Source organism: Octopus bimaculoides, chromosome 2 (assembly GCF_046866305.1).
Source record: "Octopus bimaculoides isolate indiv1 chromosome 2, ASM4686630v1, whole genome shotgun sequence".
Taxonomy (NCBI): Eukaryota; Metazoa; Mollusca; class Cephalopoda; order Octopoda; family Octopodidae; genus Octopus; species Octopus bimaculoides.
Genome location: NC_142929.1, coordinates 7,256,533 through 7,274,587, shown reverse-complemented (window position 1 = coordinate 7,274,587; position 18,055 = coordinate 7,256,533). Strand labels below are relative to the sequence as shown.

General features: G+C 33.9%; 1 protein-coding gene across 8 annotated transcripts in view; it reads right to left on the bottom strand.

Moving 5' to 3' along the window:
• LOC106867627 (dopamine receptor 2) overlaps positions 1–18,055 on the bottom strand; it is a 443,190-nt gene that overhangs the window by 234,003 nt on the left and 191,132 nt on the right. The gene's annotated exons all lie outside the window — the stretch shown is intronic.

Below are 18,055 nucleotides of genomic sequence, written 5' to 3'. Positions count from 1 at the left end.
TAGATAATTACGTTAATTGAGTAAATAAACAACTCCGGTACAATGACGTATATAGCAAAAGAATGTAAGTAGGGATTCCCACTAATTAATGCGTACTAAGAATTATTGTGATGGACGTTATGAGATGTAAACAACCTTCATGATTTAAGTTTTCATATTGTGTTACTAATTTATTTCATTCAATTTTGTTGCACTGATCATGCTCCTCTCTATTTTGTCCGTTAGCTTTGATGGGTTAGAGTTGCCTCTTTTTTCATTGTTATCTATCTATCTATATTGACTTTTATAGGTTATTTTCGTGCCTGAATAGCATCCTGGCTTGTGGTCCGGACTTTGTTGATTATACTAAAGATTTGTTTGTGACTCATCTATATTTTCATGTTTAGCAACGGATATTTCGTCATAATTTTCTATTGAAATTTGAGGAGCCTATTTTTCCTGAATTACTTGGAGGTCATATTTTCGCTAGATTTAGTACAACGATATCGTTATAAGAGCATTGGGTTGATGCTAAAGAAGTAATTTTATAACTAAGTACTAACATTAGGTCCATTTCTGTATCTGAATCATTATCTTCACGTACGAGAAAAGTGAAATAATCCTTTTTGTAAATCCTTCTCGTTGCTACGTGGCGTCTATGATAAATTTGCCATTCCGAATAGAGAAATAAAGTTGCCATTATTCTTTGTAAAACGATAGACAAATTTAATCAAGTCTAATATACGTAGAATGTTAGAATAACTCTATTCCTTCAAATTTGAGGAAGATATTAATGAGAGTCACAAGCGAAAGTAGTGTGTATAAACGAAAACATTTCAATGGATTTTACATTAAAATTGCATAATAATGGTAAGATAATATTAATGGCAAATAATAATGCAAAATAATAATTCACATAAAAAAAAACTGTACTTTTGGTTATGAGAAAATAACATTTACAATCATCTCAAGAATTATTTAAGTGAATTACATTTATTAAATTATATGCAGTTTGTTTTTGGCGCTACGATATGTATTAAAAAACGAATTTTGAGGTCACACAGAGTTTTGAAGTAAAGGTTTTATATTGATATAACATAGTTCATGATTACTAGTTCACATATCATTCATTTTTTTATCATTCATTACAGCTACTCCCTTCTTTCCTACCGATTTTTATGTGTAGCTCTTAATTACTAGCTTTTGATGGTAAATTGCTTTCATTGCATGCTATTGTCGAATAACTCTTGCCGTTTTGAAGATTGCATTTTACAGTCAGTCGTTGTCTATATTGTCGCATCTGACACGCATAAAATGTCATCTCATTAGGGTTATTACATAGGGTAACAAAAACAAATCAATCCAGATATCTTAGAATATTAGAACTATTTTTCAGTATAATTGAGGCACTGATTTCAAAATTGATATGAATTTTGTGCTGTCAGATACACATTTAATGATACAACATGCCACATGTATACTAATGTATTTATTGAAATTAGGGGCCCCATTTGTACATATGAGAAATACAGTTGAGTTAGCTATATTTCCCAAAACAAGGATACAAGAATACATTGTTGCTCTGGAAACATTCAGATTTCTTCAGATTGCCATGAATAAATTGACAAAATTTGACTAAGTTTAAGCTGGTTTAAATATTTTCTTGTGTACCTATATTAGTTAGTAAATGAATTTACAAACACTGGCACTATGTGTTTTAGTTGCATGCGCATGTCACTCCCCTAAATCGTAATTTATGTTTTAGTTTACAGTCATCAAGAGCAAAATATATATATCTTATCCCATTATCCTTCGCAAGATCTTAGAATATAAGTTAATTCATCTTATTAGGTTAAGCACGAGGTCTTGAACGACTCGGATTCACCAAGTTTTATCAGATGAACAAAAGTTTTCTTTATTTTTTTAGGAATATTCTCTAATAGAAGAACGGGGGGGGGTGCTTTGTAGCGACTCTTCACTGAGGATGCATAGAAAAATGAAATATTTCATTAATTCTAACTTCAACTGCACAGAATGTTTTAACAAGTAGGACACATGAAAATAATTTTTCTTAAATATTTTAACAGAGTAAGAAGATGGAAGAAATTCATGTTGTTGCTATTGTAGCAAAGTGGCTAAGAATAGACTATAATTTCATAGAATCGCATCGAGCGTTTTTAACCTTATAGCTTTCCCACACTGATTTCTTGCTTTTAGCCCTATATAAAAAGATATTTTGCGTGCGTGTTTCTGGGTGCGGGGTTGTTGTGTGCGTGTGAGTGTGGATGTGTATGCGTGTATATATATTCATATGTACATATATGTATAGTCTTTGGCGAGTGTGTGGGTGAGCATGTGTGTGTTTAAAGCGAGGGTAGTTTTAGCATATAAATATAGGCGAATGTACGGATTGGTGCTCTTACGCGAACCAATAAACTTCTCTACTTCCTTACCTTTACCCTACTTAGCGGTCTATTAGCTCTTTTGTCTTAATGACGGTTACAACACAGTAATTTCCCTTTGTTTAACGGTCATTTTTTACAGGAATTTTCAATGGCCGGATAACTGGAGAGATGTTGGCGTGGGCTCCCTCCCCGGCATCCGAAACTCGGAGTTTTATCATGGCTACCGAATAAATGTCACATATTTTTACAGATAAATTCCTCTATTTACATAATATCGAGGTCTCTTTCTTTCTTTTGTTGTCCTTCCTATCAATATATATATATATATATATATATATATATATAAATTCAATAAAAGTGAACAAATTCATGTATTAAGTTATTCCTGGTTAAAATCAACACATATTCAAGCCGGGAACACATATTCCTGGCTTGAATATGTGTTTTATATATATATATATATATATATATATATATATATATATATATATATATATATATATATATATAGGTATGTATATATATATACACACACACACACACACATATATATATACATAAATACATATATATATATATATATGTTTACACACACACACACACACACACACACACACACACACATATATATATATACATTTTTTTTACATTAATATATAGTTATGCTCCCGGTTTGAATATTTGTTGGTTTTGACTTGATACCTGAATCTGTCCTTTTTTATTGAATCTTGATATCACTGCTCAATATATTGAACCCTTCTTTGTTGGCCTTTGAAAGAGTTACTATCTTTTATTATTCAGTGTTTATATATATATATATATATATATATATATATATATATATATATATATATATATATATATATATATATATTGCATTAATACGCTTCATTCCCACTTTAAGCATTTCCCAATTTTCAGTTACAGAATGTCTGATTGTATGGAAATGCTTCAAATAAAATATATTTTGCTCTTTTTTCGCCGCTATTTGTTCCACAGTTATAAATTGCAATAGTTTGATCACCTAAAGTACACCTGCAACTGCCAAAGATCAATTAGGATTATATACTACATCCAAACACAAAACCTTTGAATTACCTTACATATTAAACATATCCCTATTTACATAGAAATCATTCTGGATTAAACGATTCAGTTTATCACATCTCGTAAAAGAATCTACTTGAAGAATGTTACCTTCTAAATCATGTCATTAATGAATTTCCAAATATTTAACGGTGTACGATCATTTGTTAACGAATAGATGAAGTCTTTAACGATAGCAATTTTCCTTATTTCTATTTTATTGGTATTACATTCTAAGGAAAATATAAATCTTATAACTTTATGCATTTGCTTCACTTTCGACATTTACATTATAACTCTATAGGAGATATAAATAAAATATCAATAATTACATATTAAGTGATGTTTATAAGTTGAATGATTCTGTGAAAATTGCTGCTCAGCTGCATATAAATAGGAAGTCAGAATCCAAAATTGAGAATTATCAAAAATCCTATATGAAATAATTATGCATATTAATATACTGAGGCTGAATTAATATAATCAGTTACACACACACACACACACACACACACACACACACACACACACACACACACACACACACACACACACACACACACACACACACATATATATATATTCGAGGTGTAGTCAAAAAGTATCCGACCATTGGCCAGAAAACAAGTACTATTAAAAAACTCACCATTTTGATTTAGTCTCCTTCGAAGTCTTGGGAGTCTACATACTTCTACCAGCGCTACTGCCACTGCTGGAAACATTTCTGGAAATAACTTTTTGAGATGCTGTAGAGCCGTTGAATTTTGCTTAATGTCCTTTGTTGACTCAACTCTTCTCCCTTTGAGTGGTTTCTTTTTTTGAGCTTTGGGAATAGCCAAGCCACACGGAGCCAAATCTAGGGAGCAGGGAATCCTGACGGACAAGTCATATATTTTGCTTGACGAGGAATGCTTGGATGACGTGAGCGAAATGAAAGGGTGCATTGCCATGGTGGAGTTGTCAGTTCTTTGCTACCTACAGGTTGGGTCGTTTTCGCCGCACGGCTACACGAAGGTAGTATTCTTTGTTAATTGTCTGACCTTGTGGTGCATATTCATGGATCACTGTTCACTGAGATTCAGCCATCTTTGAACCAGTCGTATCACTCCTTTATTTGTGTTTATCCCACAGCATCATCTCCAAAGGCCTTCTGAATCTTCTCGATAGTCTGGAATTTTGTATCACCAAGTTTTTGGCAGAATTTGCTCCAGTATCTTTGCTGAATACGTTCGGTCATCTGGACTCAAAAAGAAAAACCGCACACACATTCTTCAGGCCTTTACTCAACGCGTAACTGCTGACGAATGGCGCAACCTACAGACACGAAGATTTTTGCGCATGTTCAGGAAGGACGCGGCCACATAATACCCATGTGCATTTTGTTCACGTATTACTATTTTGTACAAAAAATTCAAGATCGGATACTTTTTGACTACACCTCGTATATATACATACATACATATATATATATATATATATATATATATATATATATATATATATAATACAAAGAATATATATACATGTATACACACATATATGTACATACTTACATCTACATGTGTATATACATGCATATCAGGGTACAGAACGTTAGAACAATAAACTACAGACAACGGAACGAACACATAGGAAAACGGAAAGCCCCTTGGAATATCCCTTCATCAGCTGTCTCTATTCTATCTAGACGTTTCGAAGACCAGACAGGACGTACTCTAGAATAGTCTCTTCCTGAGTAGTGGATCAACCAACTACACAGAGGATTCCAAGGTGGCAAACACAAACCAAGACAGGAAAAAATGGACAGTGAAAACAACATTCAAAAGCCGTACGGCCAAACGCAAATCTGAGGTAGAACGCTAGTAGTTCGTCTTGCCTTCACAGCGGCTGGAGTGAAAAGAAAGCTGACCGCAGGTCACACGAGAGCAGAGAGGATGGTGGAGGGAGGAAATGGAACAAGGAGGAAGGGACAGAAGCAGTGAAGTAGAGGCCAGGACAGAAGGGTAGATAGGAAGATAGAGGAAGACAGATAGATAAATAGATAGAGAGGATGGTGGAGGGAGGAAGTGGAACAAGGAGGAAGGGACAGAAGGGTATAGCAGTGAAGTAGAGGCCAGGACAGAGGTATAGATAGAAAGATGGAGGAAGACAGATAGATAAATAGATAGAAATATAGATAGATAGATAGATAGACAGATAGATAGATAGATAGATAGAAAGATAGTCACGTCAGAATAATAGTAGACTTACTTGTAAAATAGGACGTGTGCGTTCAATAATGTAATAATACAAAGAATATATATACATGTATACACACATATATGTACATACTTACATCTACATGTGTATATACATGCATATCAGGGTACAGGACGTTAGAACAATAAACTACAGACAACGGAACGAACACATAGGAAAACGGAAAGCCCCTTGGAATATCCCTTCATCAGCTGTCTCATATATATATATATCATATATTTTATAGACGCTTTATAAATTTTTTGAGAAATATGTAACATTCTTTTAGTAAATATGTAGTCTACTTTTAATTTTACAAATCATAAATCACTGATATCATAGAAACATAGTAATTGCATAGCTTGATGTTTCCTATTAATATTCAATAGAAACAGTTATTTATATTAAAACATTAAACGCTTTAATTTGAGAAATTACAAGGCCTTAAATATGCTTGCAGCAATTCAATTCTTCGAAATTGAATAAAAGTTTCTGATAATATGCTTATTTCGTGTGCGTAGCAAAATCAAAAGGTAAATATTTATTACCAAATTATTCCGATTCCTCTTGCTATATATATCGCAATTATATAACATATTTCTTGATGATTAAATTTGTTAACAGCGTCAGCAACACATCGATAAAGCATGACGAAAATATTTAACAGAGGATTAATGAATTTATACAACCTCGTATTCATTTATAGATTCATTTATAAATTGGCAAAAGACTCTAGGAAACATGAATTCAAATAAAAAGCTGTAATATTTCAATTCAGTTGCAAATTTTCCTTTTCATGTCTTTAAAAACCTAATGGACTAATTCGAGTGACTTAACATTTCTTACGACAAAATGGAAATGTTTAATGCGGACAATGATATATTAAAAACCTTTATATTTTAATTATTAAATAACCTCGGTGTTTTCATTTTAAAAGAAATTAACAGTATATCCATCTGCAACACGTAATTAATTTATTAACAAAAGCTTCAGCCTTTGCAAAGTAACAGTAATTTCTTGTACGAGGCTAGCATTATACATATAGAATATGATTTACTAAAACGCTGATTGTTGGACGTAGAAGATTGTGTGGAGTTACATATAGGGATATTACTAATGTGAAATGTTATTCAAATGCAAGCAATAGAAATTTACATAACCAGAAATTAAATATATGATTTCATAGATTTCATAGAGTTCATATTGAGCTTATACATCACTCTCGAACATATTTCTTCATGATTAAATTAGTTAACGGTGGCAGCAACACATCGATAAAGCATGACGAAACATTTTACAAAACGATTTAAACAGTAAGTATATGAAATAGTTTTTATGCATGAAATCAACATACTGTTCAGTTATGCAACAGCATTTACTCATCATCTTTCCAAGTTATTTTAGAGAATTCTAATGAGTAGCAAGAAATACAAATTACTTTGAACTTTACTGAATCTAATGCAATATAATTGTATTGTTTTATAATATAATTGTATTGCAATATAATTGTATTGAATAGGTCTTTATAATTAATATAATCGAATCTGTGAACGTTGACGATGAAGTCGACACACGTATTGTGAAGGGAAGCTCAATGTGGGAGAAGAGAAGCATTAGACTGACCACCAAGGGGAAAGTGTGCCAAGGGATTTTTTCGCTTATGCTAGTGTATGTCTGAGAAACTTGGACGGTTTACAAAGACCACGACAAATGGCTGAAACCCTTCCACATGTACTGTCTCAGAAAGCTGTTAAAAATCAGTTGGCAAGGCAAGGTTCGAGAACGGAAGTTGTCTCTCGATCTGATCTTTCAAGCGTTTACACATAGCTGAGGAGAGTGCAAGTTAGGCAGGCGAGCACCTTGTTCCAATATAGGAATATTTTGATTTGGATTTGCTAAGCAACCTATAACACTTAGGAAGAAAATGTCATACAAGTGTTTACCTCTCTGCCAGATCTTCGCCTGATGTACATTGAAGAAACGCAGAGCTTGATGTGTGCCACAGATTGTGACAGTGAAAATGAATATGAAACAAGTTCTTGGATTCTAAAACTGATGAAAAACTAATTATAATGATTTAAGGATCTGATACAATACATCGGTTTCAGTCCGCTGGAGTAATTCTTTGAAGGTTAAAAGAAAAGACATGGTACCAGCACGAAGTAACAGCATATCGGAAAGCATAAGAGACACTTTTTCCTTACTTCAGTATAGATGAAGGTCTTGTGTACTGGAAAAACATTTCTAGATTTTCTTCCCAAATGGCTCTACCAAATTATCAACCATATGATTTGCTATATTTTATTGACAGTTCCACCCGAAGACTGAAATATGTTTTCTGGGACAATGGAAACTGCTATGAATTTCTCATTCATTTGTCTAGTAGGAACAAAATTGTCATGAACATCAGTGGTCTATTTGTTCTTGACTTGAAGACGGTTTATTTCATGTTGGAACATCAAAAGTGAGTTCAGAAAATACCCTGGTGATAGTAATGTATCATAAGATCACTGGTAAAAATTGACATAACCTCGGAAGGAAACGATAGCTGTAGAGGCTGGTGATATCAATAATGAATCGTTAGTTGAAAGAGAAAACATCATTATCTCACTCTCCATATTAGGCAGGAACCGATGAAGCAATTTGTTTAAGGTTTGGACAAAGGTAGTGATTTTCTCAAGGAAATAACCCAGAGTACTGAAAAACTAAAAGGAGAAATATTTACAGGTTTTCCTGTTTGTAATCTCGTAAAGTGGAGGCGCAATGGCCCAGTGGGTAGGGCAGCGGACTCGCGGTCATAGGATCGCGGTTTCGATTCCCAGACCGGGCGTTGTGGGTGTTTATTGAGCGAAAACACCTAAAGCACCACGAGGCTCCGGCAGGGGATGGTGGCGAACCCTGCTGTACTCTTTCGCCACAACTTTCTCTCACTCTTACTTCCTGTTTCTGTTGTGCCTGTAATTCAAAGGGTCAGCCTTGTCACACTGTGTCACGCTGAATATCCCCGAGAACTACGTTGAGGGTTCACGTGTATGTGTGGAGTGCTCAGCCACTTGCACGTTAATTTCACGAGCAGGCTGTTCCGTTGATCGGATCAACTGGAACCCTTGTCATCGTAAGCGACGGAGTGTCAACAACAACAATCTCGTCGAATATTCCAGTTTTTTGAAATCATGTTGATGTGGCTGCTTGGTATAATTATATTTCAGTTATTGAGAACTTCTTAGGTAATATGAATACAGATATTTATGAATAATTGGTGGATAAGATGCTCAATGTTGACGACAAGAGAATAAAAGCACACTTGCTCTATAACCATTTGGACATATTTAAGAATTGCTGTAGATTTCGATGAGGAACATTGTTGAAAATACCATTAGGGTATAAGGGTAAGCTATATTAGAGCAGGTGTAAGAGATACACGATGGCAAACTACTGCTGGATATTTCATTGTGAATGGTGTGTTAAATGGCAAAAATGAAAATCATGTAAACAGCAGTTTTTGTCGGATCGACAGATATATTTTACTCTCTGAATATTTTAGAGATGAGGAATTCTCTACATAATATTTTAGTATTTCAATTAGCCCAATGTCACTGTATTGTCTTGTACACTACTGTTTCATAAGATTCCATCAAGTAGTTTGTGTTTTCCTCACCAGTTACCTCTGCAAAGCGAGTTCCCAGTGAAGACAGGAATCTCGCAGTAAATGGTCTGATCCCACCAAACGTTTCGAACACCACAGCATGGAAAATATAGTTGGCCGACAGATCGCGGTGAGGCTCGTGAGGGCGCTTGGCTGTTCCACCGTATCAGCCTCACCGTCACCCGCGGCAGCGCTGCCAGCGTGTTGGCGTGTCTCAATAATCCATTAGAAAGGTTTTCCAGCGCCCACAACTTTTCAACCCAAGGTGCTGAATTGTTTGTTTTTTTTGCTTTTTCTTTTTTTGTTTTTCCTCTTTGCTTTTTCTCCTTTGTTTTTTGTCTTTCTTCTATTTATATTCTTTTTTCTTTTTAATTTTTTCAATTGTGTTCTCTGTTTTGTCCAGTTTTCTAGTTTGATTTTATAAAACGGTAAACATTGGGAAGGCAATAAAAACGTACAAAGGCTTTTGTGTTTCGATTTCCATAATTTTTAGTTTTACAATTTAGTACATATTTTTGATAAACATATTCTGGTGCTTTATAATAATAATAATAATAATAATAATAATAATAATAATAATAATAATAATAATAACAATAAACGTATTCATAATTAAAGCATTTAATATGAAATAAATGAACTAATCCCTAATATGGATTCAGCTATTGCTGTATTTCGTAAAGATAAGAGTATCTTAGAAGGCTAAACTTGACAAATATTCAAATATTCTCGTCTCGTTTATGTGAAAATGAGTCATAAACATGACGCCATATTTATACTTAGTAGCTCAAATTAACCCTAAAATTAGTCCAATAAATTTGTGATGAGCGGTGTATATATTTCCCAACTATTTAATCAAATAACTTAATTGAAAAAGTCACACTTGTCTGTTATTTTTAGATTTTAACCACAGATAGGGATATTTTGTTTTGTAATGACGTTAAAAATCACAGAGACACTACGTTTTCCATGTCGCTTTAGTACTGACTATTTGTTTTAAAAATATATCTCTAGCGAAATATACCTCTTGTTTGATGAAATGACTCTTTTAATATACAGATAGTGATAAAACATATTTACTCTTTACATAGTGAGTAAACATTTAAAGAAATCGACACTTAAACACAAGTGATATCCTTTTGTACGCTAAGCACAAGGTCCGACATTTTGGGGTGAGGGAGCCAGTCGATTAGATCGACCCCGGTACGCAACTTAATTTATCGACTCCGAAAGGATGACTGGCAAAGGCGACTGCGACAGAATTAAAACCCAAGTGATATTGCAAGAGACTGAGATCAAATCGGATAAATATATACACATATAATTATACATAAAAGGCGATTGCTGTTTCTTTTCAACATGTTACTATCTGTTCAAAAGTCACAAAGAAGTACCCGATCGAAGACTCATAAGTGGCTGTTAAGCGCCACCCCACGTTTTCTCACAAGGATGACACTGAAAATTAATAGTGCGGCCCTAATCATGTCGGTCATGAGATTTACAGCGTCTGGTCAGACCATTTATGAAAATGACAAATTTTACCACAAATATGCAAACATAGTCATCTCGTCTCCGTGGGCAAAAAGTTATTATAGACAGCCTGTGTTTCTCTCATTACATGCAACTGTTAGTGATTAAGGGTACCAGCTCAAATCTATGCTCTGTTGCTCACATTGCATCCAAAAACCACAAGTGAAATCTTCTGTAATCTTTCTGGTTGCTTCTTTTCACAAGGATTTCTTAAAATCTACACTACGTTCGCCGGCCTGTTTTGTTCTTTGCGAAGAAATCCAATTGCCCATATTCAGAAACCTCAAATTATCTTCAGCCACATATTTAAATAGCTTCTTTGGTTTAAGTTTTGACCGCTTTTTATTTGAAAGCGTTCCATGAAACAATCTCTTGGGCAGACAAACATCGTCCATCCTGCCCATATGACCAACCCAACGCATTTGACTTTAGACAATCATTTTCTCAAAACTTTCAAAATCAGAAAACAAAAATGAATGATAATAGATTCAACTTCCAACAAAATTTGGATTCTTGATATATCATACATTCTTCCATCAATAAGATATTCATAAATTCAAACAAATACATCAAAGATCAAAATATAGCCATGTATTAGATCATTAGGAAAAAGAAAGCAAGATTTGCGAGATATTTGCTCAGTAAAAGTAATGCGAGGAGCAGTGTGGGACGGATCAATACTTTCTTTTGAAGAGACGAATTACGAGTTAGGCGAAAACTTCGAAGCACACGCACTCATATACGTATGTATGTATGTCATGTTTTAGTCTTCTTTCAAGATGTTTTGTCAACAGACAAAGAGCCGGTTTTTAACCTAGATCCGAGGCTCCTTCATTGGAATTTCAGCATCAACAGGATATGTATGTATGTATGTATGTATGTATGTATGTATGTATGTATGTATAGGTGCATATTTGTATGTTTTGTTTTATGTATGTATCCTTATGCATATAGTTGCATGCCTATATACTTAAATGATAACCTTCTGGAAAGTTTTACTATTTTTACAAAATCTAATTTCTCCAGATTGGTATTTAGGCAGTGTGTTACATATCCCAGTGACCTAGTAATTACAGGTATGAACCTGAACTTGTAATCTGGATAGAGTAACAATAGATTTCTCAATAGTTCAGCATAGGTGTTCTCTTTTTCACTGATCTCCAGCTTTACGTTAACATCCGCTGGGCAGCTGATCTCCACAACTCTACACAGTTTCTCTTCTCTATCTCAAATCGTTATATCAGGTCTGTTGTATTTACAATTTATTGATGTTATATATGTGTCAAAATATGTATGTAAATATATATATGTGTGTGTGAATATATGTATATATATATATATATGTGTGTGTATGTGTGTGAGTGCTTATATATATATGCACACACACTCATATATGCATACACATGTGCGTGCTTATGTGTGTGTATGAAAGTGAGTGTGGTTGCATGAATCAGTTGGAAGTCTAATTTTCTACACATGCTACGTCAGCTACTTTGAGTAAAATATTAAAGAGAAATGAATAAAATGAACGTATGATTCTATTTCTTCTTTGTGCTGAAACCATATAACAATAGCAATGGTAAACCGAAAGGTTGCAAGAAACCAATGAATTGTTAAGCGAGTTCATATGAGTTCATCTGAGTTGATGGGTAAAGTCAAACTACTGAAGCGAATTCAGATTTAAAATCTGAACAATCAAAACTGTACTGTGATTAATATTTGCCCCAAACATGTAATTGTGCTAAAATCTTCTGTTGAATTTTTTATGTGAATGCTAATATACGACAGTTTTATATATTCTGTTCTATAGAAAATTCTCGTATCGTCAAGAAAAGCAAGCAACGTGCTTCGTCTTTCATTACGTTAGTGACATACGTGGTCTGATCAATAAGTACCCGGACTGTTGCCATTGTAACGAAGCTAAATCTCGCAGAGTAAAGCCACTAGGCACAGATTGATCTTGAAATCTGCTGTACATGCGCACTAGGTCTTAACGTTCTTACTTCCGCTGTTTACAGCAGTACTTGGAAGTAAGGTGTATAGCGTGTGACCGTCGCATTGACCTCGACAGAGTAAGTTGAGCAGAGAATTTGTATCAAATTTTGTCAAAGGCTCGGCGATGCCTATTCAGAGGCCGAAGCAAAGTTTTCAAACATTTTTCATCCTTCTCGACACGATCAAGGAGATCTTGTGCAACTGAAACCCAAGTCTCATTTTGGTCAGCTGAAAGCAGTTTCGGCACACATTTGGCAGACATGCGTCTCATACCCAAATCTTCAGTGATAATGGACTGAACTGAACCGTAACTAATCTGCACATCCTCTGATAATTCATGGATGGTGATTCCACGATTACTTCTTACAGCTGCACGCACATTTGTAATGTCTTTTTCAGTTCTACTGGTTGCAGGTCTCCCAGAACGTTCGTCAAAATCAACATTTTTCGGCCATCTTGGAAACGTCTGAACCAACCGTACACTTGTGTGCGGTTCGTACACTCCTCTCCAAACACTTTCTGCAACTTTGCATAGGCCTCTGAGCCGGTATCGCAATGACAACTGTTTCTGTCATGGTCAATGCGTCGATCACACGCTACGCATTTTACTTCCATGCAGTCCTGTAAACAGCGAAATTGAGCTAGAATGCTAGAATGCTAGAATGCGCATGTACAACAGAATTTAAGGTCAATCTGTACTTAGCGGCTTTACTCTGCAAGATTTAGCGTTGTTACTATGCTAATAGTCCGGATACCTTTTGATCAGACCTCGTAGACTTACGTTTAGCATAAACGTACAATACACCATAAATAATTATCTGATTAGACAATACCAGAATAAACATTAATAACCTTCGTTCTACGGCAATTGATATAAATGTTTCATTGCTAATATCTTAGCATATTTCAAATATGCAACATCTTAGCCTTCATTATTTATTGATCGTATCCCATATCTCATTCTTTATAATGTTAGTAAGCAAATGTCCTGCAAGTAGACTCAGAGAAGCATGACCAGCGTTGAATTCAGAAGAATTTTCATTCATACCGAAATTAATTATCATGTATGAAACTTAGTATACTTATATATTTAATAACCGATATACCCATTTACTAAATATGCCCAATCTCTGAAATATTAAGAGAGTACCCCATCTGAAAGAGAATGATTAATTAAACCTTTCTTGCTAATTTCACTATTAATTATTATTTCAACGTTATTGAATTTCAGACAAGAGTTCTGCGAATTTTTACTAAATACCTATTTACGATCCTCAACTATTTCGCATGTTGTATATTGTATAGCGATATAAGTTTGTCTTTTATATTATTCTTAGTGAACCAGTTATAAGATATCAAATACAAGCTGAGATCGAAACTGAGTTTAAATAAATTATTAATTACCTGATGACAAGAGTACTGATGACTGAAATAATTATCATTTCTATAGTTACGACTCAAATTAAATCTCATATTTAATATTAATTACTGGTGTACTAATATTTTAATTCCACTCTATAGCCCAGAATATATCTATAGAGTTTTAACATTACTGTATGAAACAATCAGATTTAAGTGAATATTCTTCGTGGAGAAAATAAAGGAGATATACGAAAAGAAGTCAACCTTCATAAACCAGTATATTTCTTGTGGGAGTACAGCAGTTCAACCTGGTAGACAACGCCATGGCTGAGCAGATGATCATCTGTTTGACAATGGATAGAGACAGCAGCTCTAGAGTGCAGAGGAATACAAGTGACAAGAAGTGTCGCGCCCCCAGTTGAAAATAGGAGCTGAAAAACAAACAGTGATAGAACATAACTGAGGAGAAATTTTCCAGGAATGTTAGACTGTGGTCCGCATCTATAATAATTACTACACTTAGTTGAAGTAGTTGCTAAAATTTGTAAATTCGCCAATACGATTTAATTAAGCTCTTAATTATAATTGTCTGTTAACGAATATATTTGTTTGTTCAAGGAATTCCAACGGGATTCAATCTAGTTAGATTCATCCTTCATTTTATGTCCACGAAAATACTGTTTACAAGTAAATATATTTACACCTTAATATTTCATAGATTGCTACCTGTAGACAAATTCTATGACGTAAGGTAGTACTGAAATAATACACTGTTAATGTACTAGTAAAGAAATCAGATGTTAATAAAGCAACGTTCGCAAGCAATGACACCATGGACGATTTCAACTTTTCTTCGTTACTAATGAAATTCCAACATAATGAATTTGCTCCTACTCAATCTCTCCTTTATTTTCTCACGATGAATACTGGTTTATATCTGTTTATTCCATAGAGTAAGGAGAAAAATCTATAGATATATTCTGTACTAAAGTATAGAATTTAAATAATAACGCACCAATAAATAATTAATAATAAACATGAGATTTAATTTGAGTAGTAACTATAGAAATAACCATAATTTAATTCATCAATACCCTTGCCATCAAATATGTGACATTTTGTAATAAATGGAATCAATTAGTTATTGATTAAAGATGTTGAATTATATATGAACTAAGCTCAGTATTCATTCAATATGAAATAACCATGATTTCTATAATGCTGCCGCGTAAAGATCTTTCCTAATCGGTTGTAGCTATTTAGAAGCCGATGCACAGAACCATATAAGAGTCAGAGCTTTGAACATCCAACGTATCGATTCAATTACTTTCTCACTCGGTGTAATTGATATTGTGGAAATATAGTTCAGCTCACATATAGTAGTTTGTGTATGTGTGTATTAATATTTTTTTGCGTAAATATATTTATGTAGAGAGATTAAGGAATTGCGATATTTTTTTTGCTTATTGTATTATCATTTAATAAAGTAATTTAGATAACTCTCTTGAGTACATGTATCATACCTTGTATTTCATTATAGATAATGAACTACCGGCTACACATTCTATACCAACAAAACGATAAAAAAGGTAGTAGTTTGAATGTATTTTGCAAAATCATTTTGTGTATAGGTTCCACTTTCAAAGTATTACGTAATTCCAAAGTATTTGAAATAAGTTTCGCGTGCTATTTTACTTATTCAACGAAATCAGCTTCCCTCTTTTCATTTGTCACGATCAATTACATAAGACAATGCCATAAGCATGATTAACATTATACTCTTTTCCGCTTTCGTGTTAAAACATTGCATTCTCTCAGTGTTGTTCTAACTTGTGCAGAGGGTGAAACATACTATATTTTCTTAAACGAATTTTTCGATTAAGAGAAAACATTAAACTCCACTTGCATTGTTAGTTGCATTTTAGAAATGTTTCCAAACTCAGGTCGATATTCAATAATAGAGTAACAAGTATCCCTTAAACTGCAGTTATACAGGAAATTACAGATAAATTCATAGCATGGATCAAGTTACGCGATATTCTTTACTTTAACTGTAGGAGTTGAACTCTGGTTTAAATAAGCTCTACTGGCCGAATATGATCTCGACTAGCCAACTACACAGCAAAGCTAACGTGAAACCATTAAGAGAAACTATTGAAGCAAGGAGATGGAAATGGTTGCGTCAAGTTTGTCGCTATAAACCGAATTCAATTGTCAGGATCGCTTTGCAATGCATTCAACAAGGTAAAAAAAGACGTGGGTGACCAAAAGAAATGTGGCGGAGAATAATAGCAAAAAATCTTAAAAGCAGGGGGTTAGCAATGAAACAAGCTCTCAAGAACGCTTTCAGTGTTAAAAGGTGGAATGATCTTGCTGTCACCTCAAGTGCCAGAAGGCACAATGAGAACCGAATAAATAAATGAATGAATGAACGAACGAATGTGAGTGCCGTTATATTATACATTCTTTACTCAAACAACATTTTTCAAGCCGAAATAATTCATTTGCGATGTCTTGTCTTAGCACCTGCTGATTACATAAAGCAAACCAAATGGGACTGCGGGTAAATGGTGCGAGAAAATGGTACGCGTGAAAAGAGTAAACGATGGATGGTTTGCAATAGTTTATAAAAGACACTTCCGAAGTAAAACTTCAAGAGAATTGTGAATTGCTCGATGTAATTCACATCATTGCCAATGTCAGCCAGTAAGTCGCCTATAACATTTTAGTATTATTCGACGACTATTGTTACCATGCTGAACCCCACTTAACATTCTATAAGCTAGAACAATGTGAAGTTTTCGAGCAGGATGAAATCATGCAGTATAACAATGATAACGTCATTGAAAATGATTGCTGCTATATGGGTTTGACTATTGACAAATTACTTCTTCAAATTTCTAGTGTTATAAATAATTCCTTGACATTTAACCAATCGTTTGTTCTTGATAATTTCCTGTCGACTGTTGTATTGCTTATGATACTTACTTGACAATGCAGTAGCGTCTAATTCAAAGACACTTTCTAGATGAAACCTTTGAAATGATAATCAATTCGAAGAAAATGCTTACAACATCGTTGAAATATGTGTTTATAATGTTAGAAGTATTTATAACGTTTAATTATTTCAAGAATTACTTTGTATGGTCAAACAAGTTATTTTTGTTATCTTTTTACCATGATAATAAACACCTATAACACGATTCAATAAAAATACTATAACATGTCTCTCGACCTAATAGAAACGAAAGTTCTATTTTCAAAAAATCACACCATAGCGACTTCAATATGAAAAAAAAAATCACATTGGTTAATATAGTCCAGAATACCTAATTTGGGAATAGATATTTCTTTAAGTTGGTATAATGTGGTTCGTATGAAATTTGGTTGCTAATTCATGCAGGCCATTTGAGAGGATAAAGGTTTCCTTGTCGACTCGTATTGCATATAAATCATAGGTTTTTCATGCAGGTTTCTGTATTGCCTTTTATGGCTGTTTTAAACAAGTTCGATGTCATCTCATACTTATTAACCTATTACCATTTGAGAAAATCTTATGTAGCGAAAGTAACTACAGATTTTGCCAATCCAATCCTCATATAAAGCACAAAAAAATGTGCAATGACATCATTAATACTTATAATAATTCATGGTTCATAGTTGTCGAGAAAATAGTTCCATTTTAGATTCGGCACAATAAAAAGTGAGTAGCTCCTTCGACACGGCATATACTTTATCGTTATTTAATTATCGAGACACCAGGTGACGGAACATAAATACATCTTTCTTTAGACTGGTGGGAGCTTAAACATAG